The sequence below is a fragment of the Bombus vosnesenskii genome, unplaced genomic scaffold, assembly GCF_011952255.1.
Source record: "Bombus vosnesenskii isolate JDL3184/JDL3185 unplaced genomic scaffold, Bvos_JDL3184-5_v1.1 scf7180000013305, whole genome shotgun sequence".
NCBI lineage: Eukaryota > Metazoa > Arthropoda > Insecta > Hymenoptera > Apidae > Bombus > Bombus vosnesenskii.
In genome coordinates, this window is record NW_022882954.1 from 2290127 (window position 1) to 2306053 (window position 15927).

The following is a 15927-nucleotide window of genomic DNA, read 5'->3' on the forward strand; positions in this document are numbered from 1 at the left end:
GTTGCTGCACGCTTTCCATCGATGGACGCGACACGCCGGCTCGAACGCCTGGGCCTCGAATGGCATGGAAATGAGAAAAAGACCGAACGGTATTTAACGCGCGGCCTTTCGGCCACCGCTAACTTCGTAATCGCGTACATGGGTATCAATTACCCGAGCTACGCTATTATTGCAATTATTCGCATGAATATGAATACGATATATAGGTAGGAAACGCGGTTCCCGTGGCTCTCGCGGAACAATTTGTTTCCGACCCGCTAATTCGTGGAACAACGCCCATGTCGTTGAACAAATAATATCTCGAATAAGGAACCAAGTTTCGCGATATTCCGCTCCGGTGACTTTTGAATAATACAACGCGATAACTGTCCACCGTTGCGCGAGCGTTCGTTCTCGTTCTCGTGCTCGCAGTTTCCGAGCATTACCGGGTACACGACGATATCGAAACGCGATCCAAGATAAAAGTGGCTGCCTCGTACGGCGATCGGCGAAACGGCCAACACGGCCAACGATTTCGGAAAACGAGGTAACCCGTTATACGCAGTTCGGGTGTGGCGCCCGACGACGGGTCGCGTCGGTCCGGAAAGAAGAAGAATCGCATCGGAAACGAAAGTCTCCGCGGAGATTCGTCCCGGCCACGTACTTGTATATCCTGCCGCGTGTGCATTAATTTTGCACCGTTGTCACCGGCAGGTACATGCGTATTCATGAGACACAGCGAGGCTTATAAACGTCGGGCTATTAGCGATACGATTAAAATGTGCATTTCTCGGCGTTGTTTTAAACGCAACCCCGGCCCAGGAGCCTCGAACCGTAACTCTGCCAGTAGCCCGGACGCGAAGCCGCGCGCGTATAGTACGGGCCGCGCCTATTTCACCTACGCTCGCAATGTTTTATTTCCCTATTCCGCTTCCCTGCTTTATCTACCGGAAGAAATAATAATCCGTTTCGTTCCTGGCCCCGCTTTAATTCTCGCTCTGTCTTGCCAATTAATTCCGCTTTTTACCATTTTACACGGCACGCCGCGTCCACGAGTTTCACCGTATACCCATCCTCGTCAGCCTCGGCTAACGATAAGAGATGCTCGATATCCGCTAATCTTCCGGTGATTACGAACGCTTTCCTTCAGGGTGTAGAGAGAGAGAGAGAGAGAGGAGAGAGAGAGAGAGAGGAAAGAGAGAGAGAGAGGGAGAGAATGATCGTGGCGTTTCCAAGAACGCAACAGCGAGTAACGTTGGACAGCGTCGAGCGACGTCCGATATCTTCGACGAAATAGATTAAAAAAGGAAGCAGAGGAACGAGCGAACGTTGGAGCGTTTCGCGTATGGGTAAACTGGACTGGAAAAAGAGCGAAACGACTCTGCCGGATACTGGACAGAGTTTGGCGTACATATCCGACAGCGTGCTCGTGCAACTGCACCGCGGACACGGAGAAAACCCGGCCCCCTGTTCGCATCGTTGCAAAACGGACGCATTTAGGATGCAGCTGCGAGTTCGTTAGAGCGTCTAACGCGCGTGTGCGAGCCCCAATTGTTTATGCGCGCTGGATGTAGCCACGGAGCGCACATACGCGTATCAGAGAGCGATGAATATGCATACCTTAATTCGCGGGGCTAATTGAATAATTTGTAAAACGCGGCAACCCGGCCCGGGCCACGACCTTTTTGCATTCCCCGCTACTCGCCGCCCGTGTACCATCGTGGCCACCGCGCCACCGCCGTGCCGCCGGCAACCACCAAACGCCGTCCAAGCAGAATGATATCCTTACCGATCCGAACGCTTCACCTGGTATGGATAGCTCGCCTAAAATGCGGTTTGGCACCCGTCGGTGCTTCGGGAACGCGACGCCCTCGACACCCTCGTTCCCCTTTCCACACTGGCAACGCGTGTCCCTCCTCGAATCCAATGCCGATTCTATTTGTCAGGAAACTCGTTCCCTTCGACCATTCGCCTCCTTTTTATCAATCGCGGGACGAGCCACGAAATGCGAGCGCCCGCTGCTTTCCTAGGCATTCGAGCGGATCGAGCTCTTAGACGAAGAAGAGATACTGTTATCCGCGATTAACCGATGGATAGGATGCACGAAAGTGTCCCCTGGTAGCGCAAAACAGAGGAGAACGCACGCGGGGGGAAGAAGGGAGAGGGCCGAGAGCGAGATGGAGCGGTTCGTGGGCCTATTCCCCCTGTTAGCTGATGAATGGGCCCAAGGCTCCTCCTTACTTATGCGATGCGTGCCCCCGACGGCATACATCACTGCCAGCTAACGTTTTTACGGGGCACGATGCGAACAAGAATATGATTACGCGCGTTAACATTCTTGGAATATCGTTGGTCCGCGGTCGTTCCGTCCAAGGATCCGTCGGCCATTCGTCTTTTCCAGAAGGAGGTAGTATAGCAGGCCGGCGGCGTGCGGCGCGTATCGCTCGACGGTTCGATTTCGCGCAACGGAACGCGCGTGAATTACGCGCATCGTCGGATAACTCGCCTAGATTCCTCCCACGACTTTATTACGCGTGAAATTGGCGGACGATCGCGCGGCAAGCCGACGAGCCGGCGTTTCAGACTCGAGCAGCGAACGCATAAATTTCGTAATTAACTGGCAATTATGATAATCGGACGACGGGCGAGGGTAGCGTGTACTCCTTCCTCGTTCCAACCGGATCGTTGATTATCGCCCGATCTCCGCCGTCTCGTATAAATCTCCGCGAGTAACGGCGCGATTTTCCGACCGAGCTTGCCGAGAAAACCTGCCGGCTGCCACTCGGTGGATCCGTCGATTCGGACGAGTGTTCGACCGAGCGATGCGGCAAAGTCGTCGCACGACGATCCTAGTGGCAGAGCGTTCGGCGAGGAAATCGGTTGTCGTACGATCGACGATTTAACGACAAAGGCCTAGAAACAGGAATATCCAAAGTTGGCTGACGTCGTAGGGATTCTCGGTGGAGTGGCAAAGGCCCGGCGAACGAACGATTCCCTCCGGTTCTCCGTTTCTCTCTCCCTCCCGTTTCGGTCTGGCCGCGTCGCGCGCTCGTTCCCCGATGGAGAGAGACGCGCGCGAGCCTGCCAGAGGTCCTTTGATCCTCGGCATTCGGTGTCGGCAAACAGGAACTCCACTGGTGAACGCAGCCACCGCGCTTTAATACCTCATGCAAATTTCAGGAAAAGGGCGCCCCACACGACCCTCCCACCCTCCTCCATCCTCCTCATCCTTCTCCGCTTTCCTTCGTCTCATCCTCCTCGAGCTCGGTGATAGCCCGCTATATTGCTTTTCGAACAAATCGTTATCCGGTTCGTACGCTTTGCCTCTCCATATCGGCAAGTCGACTACCGAGCAAATTTCAAATTTACTCCTCCATCGGCCTGCAAAAACCAGAAAGCTCAAAGCCTCCGTACCACTCCTGTCCTATCGGTTTCCTCGAGCTTCCCCCTACGGATCGCTATAGCGATCGTAACAGTACGTCTCCTTGTTTCCGCCGCGTTCTAGGCCATACGCTATTCCATTTCTAACCTCGTCCCTTTTAGTTGCCCTCCTCCGGCGACATTGTTTTTTCAGCTACCTCCGCGTGTTTCTCCCTCTCCCTCCCTCCCTCCAGGAACGTAGGTTCGCCGATCCTTTTCCTCGATCTCCTGCTCCGCTTCTTCCGCGCCGTAGTTTACACCAGCCGATATACATACAATGCGGTGCAGAGCAATGCCAGATCAAACGTACGTAGGTGCGACCGAGCGTTGTTTTTTCTTTCTTTTCTTTCTTTCTTTCCTTCGTGGGCCACGAATTGTATCCCGTTCCACCCTGCTGAAGAATTTATTCTCGGTGAATTACAGGTTCGCCGGAGCAACTCGTCACCGTGGCCAACGCCATAGCGTTATCGTTTCTGTGCAACGGTCGTAAGCGTCGTTGGTGCAAATGCGAGGCACGCTCGATCGTCACCGTACGCTCCGAAACCCCGTGCATCCCGCTTCTGACGAGCCTACTTAATTGTCCTGGACTTCGTGGGGCCGAATCGTTGCACGCGCGCCTTAACAATGCAAATTATAGCGTGGAAGCGTATGACGAGTTGGAAAGTACGCGCGAGAATCGTCCGAGAGTATCAATTATCGGAACGAGGGGACACGAGCTCGAACCGCCGGCATGGATACGCTGAAACAGGCAAAATTATCTGTCGGCTGGACAAGTTTTATTTCTGAAATCAAAGTTATCGATCGGACTCGCGATCACAGCGTATCCTCATTTGGAGAGCGATAATTTTGCAGACGCGTGGCCCTCGGCGGTTTTTGAGGTTTCGTGGTTTGGAAAGTGTCCATTGGCGTACTGTATGGCTGGCTATACCTGTATATTTGTCTACGCACTCATGCCCCAAAGCCGTTCGTTCCAACCAACGAACCGCATAATCCTTGACGAGAGAACCTCGTCAATCACGGCCTCGATGCGCTAGACGAATCGATAGGTACGAATTTATCTGTGGCTACTCCCGCGGACGCTTTCATCGTTGATTCGCTCTCGTTGGGATCACGAAGTCGATGAATCGAGCACGTTTTCGACATCGAACGCTCTTGTGTTCCGACCGATCGTTCGTTCCCACGATTTCGCGTATCGACGCGAAAAAAGAACAAAAAGGGGGAAAAAAAACGGCAGAGAAGAACGAAAATCGCCAGGAAGACCGTAGGAGTTGGGCTGTCGGCTGCTTTCGTACGGTGACACGAAGGATAGACGCGAATCGTTTCGTGCGATACGTTTTGCAACCGCTCTACCGTGAGACGCGCGGAAAAAGTCGAGAGTGACTTCTATCCGATCCGGACGAATCCATGTTTATCAATCACCTTGAGAGATTAAAAGATAGAGTCGGAGTGGTTGGAAACGGCACGACCGGTTTACGCGGGGCTTGCAATCAATCGCGTTTCGTAAAGTGACGCAACGAAGAGGTCGAAACCCGCGCGATGGAAATCCGTGGAAAACGATTTGCCCGGCAAAAGGAGGACTCTGGCCATCTCCTCTGGCAAAGGAATCTCCGTGGAGGTGGTCCGTGAACCAAGGTGGGTACCAGAAGGGTACCGAAGGACGTCGGAGGAAGCATGGAGTCCTCGGTTGGGCGCGGGTAACTTTTTTGCACCGCGAAATGGCCCAGAGAATGTCATCCAATGAGGGTGAAGTAAAGGGAAAACAAGTAAAATAATGATAAAAGGCGGAGCCCGCGGCGTGATTTGATTGGTCGAGATATCGCCGGCGTTCGAGTCAACCCGCGAAGAAGAGGGGGTTGTCCTCTCCTTTCTCTCTCCTCGTCTTTCTCTCTGGCCCTGTCTCTCTCGATTTCTCGTTCCTCCTCTTCGCTTCTCTCCACCACACACCTTCGTCCCCGCTTTTCTCTCTCTCTCGATCCTTTTCTCGTCTCCTTTATGTCCGTCTCGTTTCGACCGCTACGTGCACTCTCTCTCTCTCTCTCTCACTATCTCACTCTCACTCTGTCTCTTTCTCTTTCTCTCGTGCGCACACGACACACACACACACACACACACACAGACACCACATTGGCTTACTTTATTCTCCATTCTCTGTCGGTCCATGCTCCGTGATCGTGTCCTGACTCTGGCAGAACCATCGGTTCTCCCTCCTCCCCTTTCTGTCCTCCTTCAACTTCTTTTCTTCTTCTTCGCTTCAGCGTCTTCTTTCTCTGCGCTCTACTACGTCATCGTCATCACCGTCGTCGTTGTCGTCGTCGTCGTCTTTCTTCTAGGCCCTGTGTCTTTGCTCGCAAAGATACACTTTAGTCGATAGAAACGGTGGCAACGAGGGTACTCGATCCGCGCGTGAAATATATATTTCAAACGATCGCGATAAATCTCGAAAAACCGGACGCGTGTAACCTTTTTCCTGGCCAAGCCCTGTTCGGCCAAGATGCCACGGCGAATCTCGTTTAGCAGAAATATCGTACATCGATGATAGGAGAGAGGAAAGAGTAACTCGTTGCGGAACCATATGCGGGAAGCATAGGTCAAAGAGATGATTAGCGTAGCGAAAATTCGGAGGCCGTCACGTGTTCCGAGGGGCGGTTTCGTGGCGGAAAAGTATATTGACTCGTGATACGCCATCTGTGCGAAGGAGGCACCCTCTCGTCGGCATTATTGGCAAAATTAATAAGCCCCGTGATCGCGGTAGGTCGAAATGGGAAGTGGTTAATTCTGGCTTTACCCATGGACCCGATGTTGGCGGATTAGAAACCTTTCCAAACGAATGGAAATTGTTTGCTCGACGAGAAGCAACACGCCGAGGGGTTGCCGCGTCTCCAACTTGCTACGACGCGTATCCTAAAGAAGCATCGGTGATAAATTATTGCTGTCTGTCGCTGAATTCAGTTGCCGTAATCTCCAATACTCATTATGGCGCATTAAACCGAACAAGTTCTCCAAATAAGCGTCCAAGGTTTACCGATTAATCGCTGCCGATAATTTGTCGTACGCTGATTTATCGCCGCTCTATCCGTGCTCGATTCTCTCGTTCTCGTTAGATTCCACTTCTTTTTTCCTCCAAGTACCGAGATAAAAAGATCCACGTTACACGTGCTCGTTTACGAATACGTCCTTCCGACATACCGCCTTGCATTACACGATACAACAATTATTAAGAACACGATCGATCACGACGAAACCGACGATGTTCCCGATCCGATCTATTTCGGCGACTGGATGACGTCCGAAGAACGAGTTTCCCGTGCTCGCAACACTCTCGGCGAAGCGAGACGCGCGTATCGTTGCAGGTCGAAACGGCTGGCGACGCGGTACCGAAAATTAACGCCACCGCGAATCAAGACGACAATGTGATTCATCAGTTAAATCCGCGTGCATAATCCTTTACACAGCGTCCGATCCCCGTCCACTAACGTAGATACCAACGTAGATGGGGACGAGGAACGTAGCTACGGAGGAGAAGCGGGGTTGACGATGGTGGTTGGTTCTGTCAGCAGGGACTACGAATTATAATCACAGTTGTGGTTCGTGCGGCTACGGGGGTGGATCGAGGTGGACGATGGAAGAGGAGCGAGAGGAGGAGGAGGGCGACGACGACGACGACGTTCGTCCGCTCGAGGGGATGGAAAAGGGTGTATTTACCCAGCAACGGTATACACCGGCGCCACCGAGGACGGACCTAGATGGAAATCTGCGGCATTCAGAGGCACTGGGCAAGAAAATTGGCTGACAACATTTCGCACGGCCGTCGAATTGCCGATCCCGTCCCCTTCCTGGACAGGAGGCCGTGCTCACCGATATTTACGCCGGACGAACTTGACGCATCGTTCTAATCGTCCTGACAATTTATCCTTCCTTTCCTATGCGGGATGCGCGATCCGCGGCATAAAATCGCGATCGGTCTGGTCGTAGCACGGAATCAGCTCGACGCAACGACCACATGCCAGTTATTTCTTTGCTCTTTCGGCGTAACAAAGGCCGGAATAACGTTCGATCCGAAGGGGATTTAACTTGGATCGAAACGGAGAAAAGCGTTTGTCGTGCTGAATGTGACAGAGACCCGTTAACGAGCAACGTCGCACGACTATATCGAACGGCCGCGTTTATTTCGGCAAAAGGCTTGGAGGCGTTTCCGACGAGAAGCCCTAATGATCGCCTCGTGCCGACAACCGGCGAATCCCGGCCAAATAAATCCGGCTTGATTGAATCATTGTTAAGCGAAACCGCGTTAAATACCCGTGAAATTAACCCAGACGATCCGTGCGCGGCACGCGATCACTGATTGGCTCCAGGGTATCGCCTTTAAAGTGCCATTAGAGGGCACCTCGTTCTCCGCTCCGAAACCATTGATTAATGACTTGTCCGCAACACCGAGCCACGTCTCTTACGACAAAATCTTCCGCTAACGTATCCTACGAACCATCTTGCACAGGCGCCTCTCCACCCTTTCGTCCTTTTCTCCAATTCCAGGAATTTCACCGGGATTTATACGAACGTCCGTGCAAACTTAATCGGTAAACAGTTTATCGTTCGAATAAACGTCGGTCGGACGGGTCCGAGGGACACGCGAACCTACGGCAAACCTGTCGCATCCTTTTCATTTCGTTGGTGATAATTCCGTCTTTGAGCCAGCTCCGATACGGTCCGCGGTCGGACATTAGGGTGATGGCGCGGACATATGGGAGCACCATGTGGTCACCACGGTGTCGGCGAAAGCGGAGAGAGAGAAAGAGCATAGAACCCCCGAGAGCAAGGCAACCGCAAGAGGCGATAGGGATATAGGCGACCGCAGATTCAAACGGATCCGACGGCTAAACGCTCGCCGCAATTTGTAGCAATTTGTTAAGTAGCCGGCCAGAACATTACCTATATTGCGTTTACTCCCCTTGACCGGAAGATATACGGGGGCAAGTTCAGATTTATCGTTCTCGCTAACGGAACAGATCGGAGAAAAGAAGTCACGAGCCTGTGTGAGTCAGGATAAATTTGCTCGCGAGGCGATAAACGTTCGGCGTGTTGTGTAGGTCTTTGCAAATTCGCGGAAAGAACAGAGCCATTCGTTACGAAAAGAGGCGGGACCATCGCGTTTGTCGAGCGAAAATAACTTGACCTCGTTCCAACGAGTCGACGCTTCGATGCGCGACTTTTCGTCGAGTCATCGCCGATGAAAAGCAAAAACGAGCTGCACGGAAAAAGCTACACACGAGCGAGGAAAAAGGAATCCAGTGTAACGCAAAGATTCCGTGAAATCGAGGTTGGAGCTGGCAGACAATTTAAATCGTAGGTAAACGTCGAGGGGACTCGTTTTATCCCCGGGCGACCTTATCGAAGTCTCTTCTCTTTCGGCGTAGAGAGGACTCCTCTTCTCTTGTCGGTGTTCGTGGACTCGTGCAAGAGGGCGAAGATTCGAGACGAGAGCGAAACGACTTTGGTCTTTCGTGGATGCTTTTAGTCGATGAGTTTCGCTTCCCTACATCCCGTTTCGCTTTCGTCTCGTTCTGTAGCATCGCTGTCCTGGCCTAACCCAGCTTTCTCATCCATATGTAACAGTCGCCTGGTATTAATGACAGGGGGAAAGAGACGGAGCACGACATGTTACCTTCTTTATCCTAGAAACTCTCGCTCTCTCTCTCTCTCTCTCTCTTTTCCTCCGTTTCATTCGCCAGTTACACGCTATTGCGGTTTTATCGGTGCCTTTTCATTATCTGATAAATATAATGGAATTATTTGTTTGCCGTTTGAACGCGGCCATTGCGTCACGGGGCTCCGCGATTGCCAATAAGTTATTTAGAACGACCGCGCCTTTCGACGACACGAAATTCTTCGGCACATTGTCATCGCGATCGAGAACGACAACTTCTCGTTTAATAAATGGAACGCGGACAATCTAGGCCACCAGTGTTTACCGTCCACCGTCTACCGGCGTCTATCGTACGTTTCATTCGCTGGCTAAACGCTCCGTCTCTTTCGTCGCCATTCCTTTTAAAAAAAATTTACGCGAAACCGTTCCTTTTCTGTTTGTTACAGAGGACGGACGAGGAGAGGCAGCAACTCGCGAGTCGCCGAGGACAAGGATCGTCGACGATGATCGCAAAGGTAAGGGAAAGATGCTCGAACGATCGTTTTGCCAGTAACAGAGTTACGTTCCAAGAGACGCCGAGTCTGATTGATTCTTGTACGCATCCGATTACGTTCGGTCTGCCTGGCTTGCAAAAAAAATGATCGACATCCGTTTATCGATCGATTTTCGTGGAAGGGCCACTCGTCGCCCCTTTCGTTCGAATAATAACAACGTAACGGATGAATAAGTAAAAACCTAGGTTCGTGACGTGGTATCCGCCGGTGAGCGAACGAACGTATAAACCAAGAACCGTGTTAAATAGAGACGAATGTCGAACGTAAAAGGGTACGATACGCGTGTCGATCGAACGACCATCTCGAAGAAACGACGAACCTCGACGAAAAGCTTATCCGGCGTTCCTCTGTCGCTCTCCTAAGTGGCGTGCAAGTCTCGAATTCTCTGCGGGCTACGCCCGACGAACATCTGAATAGGATCGCCGGTCTCTACAAGCGACGCGAACATATGTCAGAATTAATCACAATGAGCGGCACAGGTTGAAGGTTGCGGAGAACGAGACCTCACCGACACCCAGGCAGTTTTTCAAACGTTCGTAAAGTGGTTGATAAAGAGACGGCAATCGGTTAGCCTTTTTAACCGAGGCGCGATGACGGCCACTTACCTGCAGCTCGGTGGCACTCGGACGACCGTCGACAATCACGTGAAAAGACCAGGAAGAGGATTCGGGAGGGGAATACTAGCGAGAACATACGCGCGTTTGTCCTCCTCAATGCTGCTCATCCGTCGACATCAGTTACGGTCTCTTTTTCGAAGGAATTTTCTTTCTCGTGCGCGCTCCACCATCTCTTTTTTCTCTTTTTCTCCTTTCCTTTCTTTTTCTTTTTCTTTTCTCTTTTCTTTTTCGTTGTCCACTTTGGTCGACTCGCCATACACGAGACGATCGCTCGCCGTACAATACTTTTGCGCGATTCACTCGCAATACACTTGCCGCTAGACGCCATTTGCCTGCAACTTTTCACTGGCAACTGGCATAAGGTTCCATTAACAGCTAAGTAGGATCGATTCGATTCGTGCCTCTGGTAAATGCTCCCAGTGCGGCAGTTAGCCCCCGTGTAAATTGTCTTCGTGCTCGCCCTCGCTCCGTCTATCTCTCGTCCGCTTTTTGCACGTGCGTTTAACCGTACAAATTACACGAACGTAGGACCCCATATCCCTGGATACCAGGCCGAATGTTGCATGCCCCGCGGGTTGCCCGTCCACCGAGAGGAAAGATGACGAGAACAGAGAAGCCGCGGGAGAGACGAAGATCGAGTCAAGATTCGAACATGTGGCATCATTTGTTACGTGCAAAGTGGGGATCCGCCTGTGTTGGTCCACGGGTTATCTAAGCTCGCTTAACACGTTCCGTACAGCGTGTGTTTTCGCCTGACTTTCGATCGAAGCTGCATATATAATACGACGGATTCGTCGCGTGTATTCCCTAGAAAAGAAATCCAGCGGCGACTCTCGATAAAAGGATCGTCCGCGATACGCCAATTTCTTTCCGAACGTCTGGCATTTAAAAACTCGTGACTCGGAAGCACCGATCGATCGATCGAAATGTATCCCGATCGACAAACTCGTTGGTGCGACGATCAAATTTTAGGGGACAGGAAGGTGAAAGAGACGAAAGATCGGCGGGGAGCGCGTGGCACAGACGCGGATACTCGATGGGGATCTCGGTTTCCGTGGACATATGGTCAGCCGTGGCTTGCCGTGACAAAAAAGCGCTACAGAAACGGCGACAGAAGTTGGGAGTGTCGGCGAGCGATATATCAGGGCTTAAACTGTCCCGTCGTAGCAGGCATGTCCTACCAGCGTGGTCCTCCGCACCCTGCCTGACTGACTGGATGGTCGACTGGTTAGCTGGTTCGCTGGTTTGCCGGTGCACGTATGGCATTGCGTTCAACAGGGGTGCTGGCATTAGTTAATAGGGCCGCGCTGCTGCTTCGGGGAACGCGTTAATGCAAAAAGGAAAGAGAGGATTCTCTGTCCGCCGGATAAAAGGTTGCCGTCTAACCGAATGCGGTTTCCAATCTGTTGGGTTTTTACGCCTCGAGTCTAATGGGCAAAGATTATCGGCCCGATTTCACCGATTCCAGGGGATATTTTTTCGTGTCACCTGATTCGCTTACACACGAGGTTGTGGCTCCTCTCCGGCGCTACGAACCGATCACGCTAGATTCAATTACGCGACCGTGAGAAAGGGAAGAATCACGATCCCGAATAGCCCGGAGAGTTCCTTTTTCGGTGTCGTTGGCGGAAGGCTATCCGCGAAATTTACTGAAAAATTTCCAGCGAAGCGAGCGACCTTTAGGCCGAGGGACGCGTAAAGGCAAAGCTAATCAGAAGCCGAGTCCACTTCTTGTCGCCGGAGAAACTTCATTACGCATTCAGCTTGGCGCCGGGATTATCATATCCAGAGTCCTTTGACAAGGATCCCTCGATTCCCGGCTGGAAGGACTTGAAAAATATAAAACTCCAAGAATCTCGCCGCCTACGTCTACGGACCAGCTACCAGAAACGACAGACGACTTCCAGTTAGAAGAGCGAAACTCATCCTGGACGCGCAATGAATAAAAATCGTTTGAAGTATCGCTAGGTGCAAATTAACGCATAATCGTCAAACGTAATGAGAGACACCGTCGCCCTGACGTAAACGAGCCTGGTCCGTGAAATGTTTCTCTGCGACCCACTCAACGTCCTGCTTCGGGAAACTTTGATTATTTTTCTAATAACTTGGGTCTGCGAGTTGGCAACGTTCTGCCTCGGCGTCGCAGCCGCTTCGAAAGTCCCTGCTTCTTTCGACTGTGTCTAACTCCACGACGATGCCGACCAAAACAGATTCTCCATTGTCGCGCGTCCTAATTATTCGTGAAGATACGCGCAGGTGCGTCTTCGAAATAACGAGGACACGAGGCCCGTTTAGACGATCGGAACCAGTGTTCACCGAAGCGTAAAGAATAGGCGAAGCGTTTGAAAACTTTTCGTAGCCGACGGCTTCGACGATCAGAGAAAGAAACGGAGAAAGGGAGGTTGCTTTTTTCCACGGTGCTTACGCAACCCTTGCTCGATGCCGGAGCACGCGATATCAATTAATTCCGTCCATATATATATATATATATATCTATATCTATATATATATACACATCCGACGAGGAGAGGAATCGAGCATTGTGACCGAGCCAAGGACCGTTTTCTCGGTGACTAGGCTCGGCTACGCCTCGACCGACGGCCAGGCTCGTTTTCTCTGCTGACGGCACGTGCCGAACACAATGCCACCGAGTGACTGCCGTGCACGACTTGCAGCCATCGACGATCGACATGCTCTCGCGCCCTTTTCGCCTGCACGCCCCCCTCCAACAGAAATACCAAAGACAAACAACGCCACCGATACCAAAAAGCATTTATTCCCGATTCCTTCCCTCTTCTTTCTCCTTGCCATTCTCTTTATCGGCCGTTTAACCGAATATCTCTTTTTGTCCCTTCGCCCGTTGACGAGGGATGGACCGTGGGCGGGTTTGTCCCACACGCTTCTCATCCATGTACCGTTGCCCGTTTTTATTGCCCCTGGAAATTAACGAGACGGCGAGTATACCCAGGGATACGCGCAAACGTTGTCTTTTAAATCGATCTCGGAGAACGCGAGAGATGTTTTTGATGCAGTGGCTCGCACGAACCTTCGGCTCCAGTTTTCCTGCGGTTCTTGCAGAATTCCAGGATTCGCGGATTTTTAATGCGTCGAATACTCATCAATTTCTTCTCCCGACAAAAGACGGCCACCGTCTAACGAACGATCGCCTTGTTTGGTCGTCGTCGAAAGAAAGGAGGGAGCGTTGCATCTGCATTCTGCTCGCCGAGAAGGCTTTCCTCTATGCCGAACCACCGACAAAACGACTCGGCGTGTATGTATTTGGAGAAACAAACTCTGTATCGTATTTGGGAACAAGGGGGCATCCATTAGCGATTTACATCGGTCGTCCATTCGATTCCGAGCAAAATCATCGTCGCTCGTTCGTCACGTTTGGTCAAGCCGTCGGGGCAGTGATTTGCGGTTCCTATGATCGAGAACGAAGTCTCTCGTTCCGTCTCCCTCCGAAACGGAAACAGAAGGGGACTGAAGTGATTCGGAGACGAATCGACGAGTCGATCACGCGTGAACCCATGTTCATCGCGAGCAAGTATCGCGATGATGAATCGGCCAGTCCAAGTTTACACGAAGCGGAGCCGAAAAGCTCGTGCGTCGTTCGCGATACATCTGCCGCTGGACTGGAAAAACCGCAAAGGAATCTTCCGTTGGGAAAAACCGAAGGCGTGGCTGATGGATGAAGATCGATGACGTGTACGCGGCGCATCGTGCACCACATCGCGCGTCCTTGCCTCCGACCTTCTCCTTCGGCTCCTCGCAGTGTCATCACGCCTCATATCCTCCCCCGTCGACTTAATATCTTTCGACACGTGCAAGGGTCCCGCATGCAGCACGCGCCAGGTGCTTTTCTTACAATTTTCAGTGGCTGCGCGCTCGTTTAAACGTTCGTTCCGACATATTTTTACGACGGCGCACGGAACGAAGAAACCTAGGAGCTACGAGTCGGAATCTTCCAACAGCCGGCCTATCGATAGAAGACACGCGAGTTCGTGTGAAAAAGACGCATAAATTGTCAAAGTTTCTGGTGAAACGGAAGAAACTACCCGAGGGAATGCCGGCCTCGAAGCGGCGAAAACAAGCGAGTTGGTCGGGAGAATCAAGTTGTCTTTCCTTTCTTCCGTATGCTTTCGTTCGAGTTCTTCGATGAACTACGGTTTTACCGACTTTGAATCCATTCGCCCAACTGCGATCATCAAGCTGTTTCTGCCAAACTTTCCGCCCCGTATTTCATTGTTTTTATCTTCGATCGACGGGTTATCGGAGAAAGAAGGACACGCAGAATTTCGCGCATCATCCTTCGATATTGTTTGACCCTTGCTTCTTCCCTTGCTCCCTTCCTTCCTCTCCTCCTCCTCCCCGCCCCCCCCCCTAAATAATCGGTCTTTTGTGCCCAATTCTCCAGCGACTACGGCACGGCCGAACGTTCCCGGGAATCGACGATCGAAAGGATCCAAATCCACGATGAGATCCCAACGTTTAGGTCGAGAAAGCTGTCAAGGCACGATTATTGATGACGCGCATTGATGACCGTCGTGAAAGAGCGCTGACCGCTGTCTTTAGCGCTGGCAGCGCTCGCTAACGCGAACATAATGCCGGGTTTTTCCCTCATAAGGGAGTTCAACAATACGATTTTCATTTTCGACCGAAGGGTAAACCTCCATCCCTCGTTTCTTTCTCCCTTTCAACCCGCCTCTCTTTATCTTCCATCCCTCTCTTCGCCTCCCTGCGATACCAGGGTTCACCGTATCACCGAAACACGTTCGTCGATGAAACGTCGTCGTCGTCGTCGTCGTCGTCGTCGTCGTCGTCGTCGTCGTCCTCGGTCTTCTCGACGTAGTAGTCGCGGTTGTCGTCCTGCGAACACATCGGAGGTAATGGCGTGTGCCCTTTCGAAAGCCCTCCGTTCCAGACGATTTTACCCCGCATCCACGTTATTTATCACTTTCCAGTGAAGTTTCGAGACTTTTCTCGACACCCTTCTCCAAGATTCGCCGCTAGAACACTGGGGAGGAAACGAGCTGTGCGCGTTTATCTATCATAAAGCTGATCCCGCGTTAAGAACAGTCTTCCGGTCAATTGTGTTCGACATCTCCGTAATTAAGCTTGACACGAATTACATCGACACCCGAGAAAACGTTACGCAAGGACGAGTCTTGTGATTGATGTTCGTTGACACTCCGAAGGCTAAGCTAGAACCTGGCGCCAACTCTTTACCGTTTCTTCGCCAGCAACCAAGTACGTAGTACGTAACTGTGAAACGAACGGTCCTTTTAAGCTAATCGTGGCTCCTTGCGTTCTACGGACGTAGAACGTTCTTGACATTCGAAAGAAACGAAGGAGAGCGAGTCGATAGAAACGATACGCGCCACTTTCCGCTAGGTAATTGTTCTGCTACGTCCGAGCTAGAAAGCGAATGAGACGGTTTGCCGTGAAACGCCAACGGGGAGGACGAGCCGATATTCATGAGGCGCGAGGGTGAAGCATTAAAAAAAAAAGGTTGATGCGGATCCCGTTAGCATCGAGTCGGTTGGTCATTGAAACGGGTACGGGCAAACAAAGCTGACGCGAGGATCGCGCACGTGTGTTTGCCGGTACCCGCGGTGCCCTGCGAGAGGTCTACACAGAACGGAACGGAACGACAGGCAGAGTCTCGAGGAGGAGAAGGTTTCGGTATCAAACGTAATAGGAAGAGCTTCTCCGG

General features: G+C 51.8%; 1 pseudogene; it reads left to right on the plus strand.

Annotated features, from left to right (window-relative positions):
- The window catches only part of LOC117234471, a 110355-nt pseudogene that overhangs the window by 82753 nt on the left and 11675 nt on the right, over positions 1-15927 (plus strand).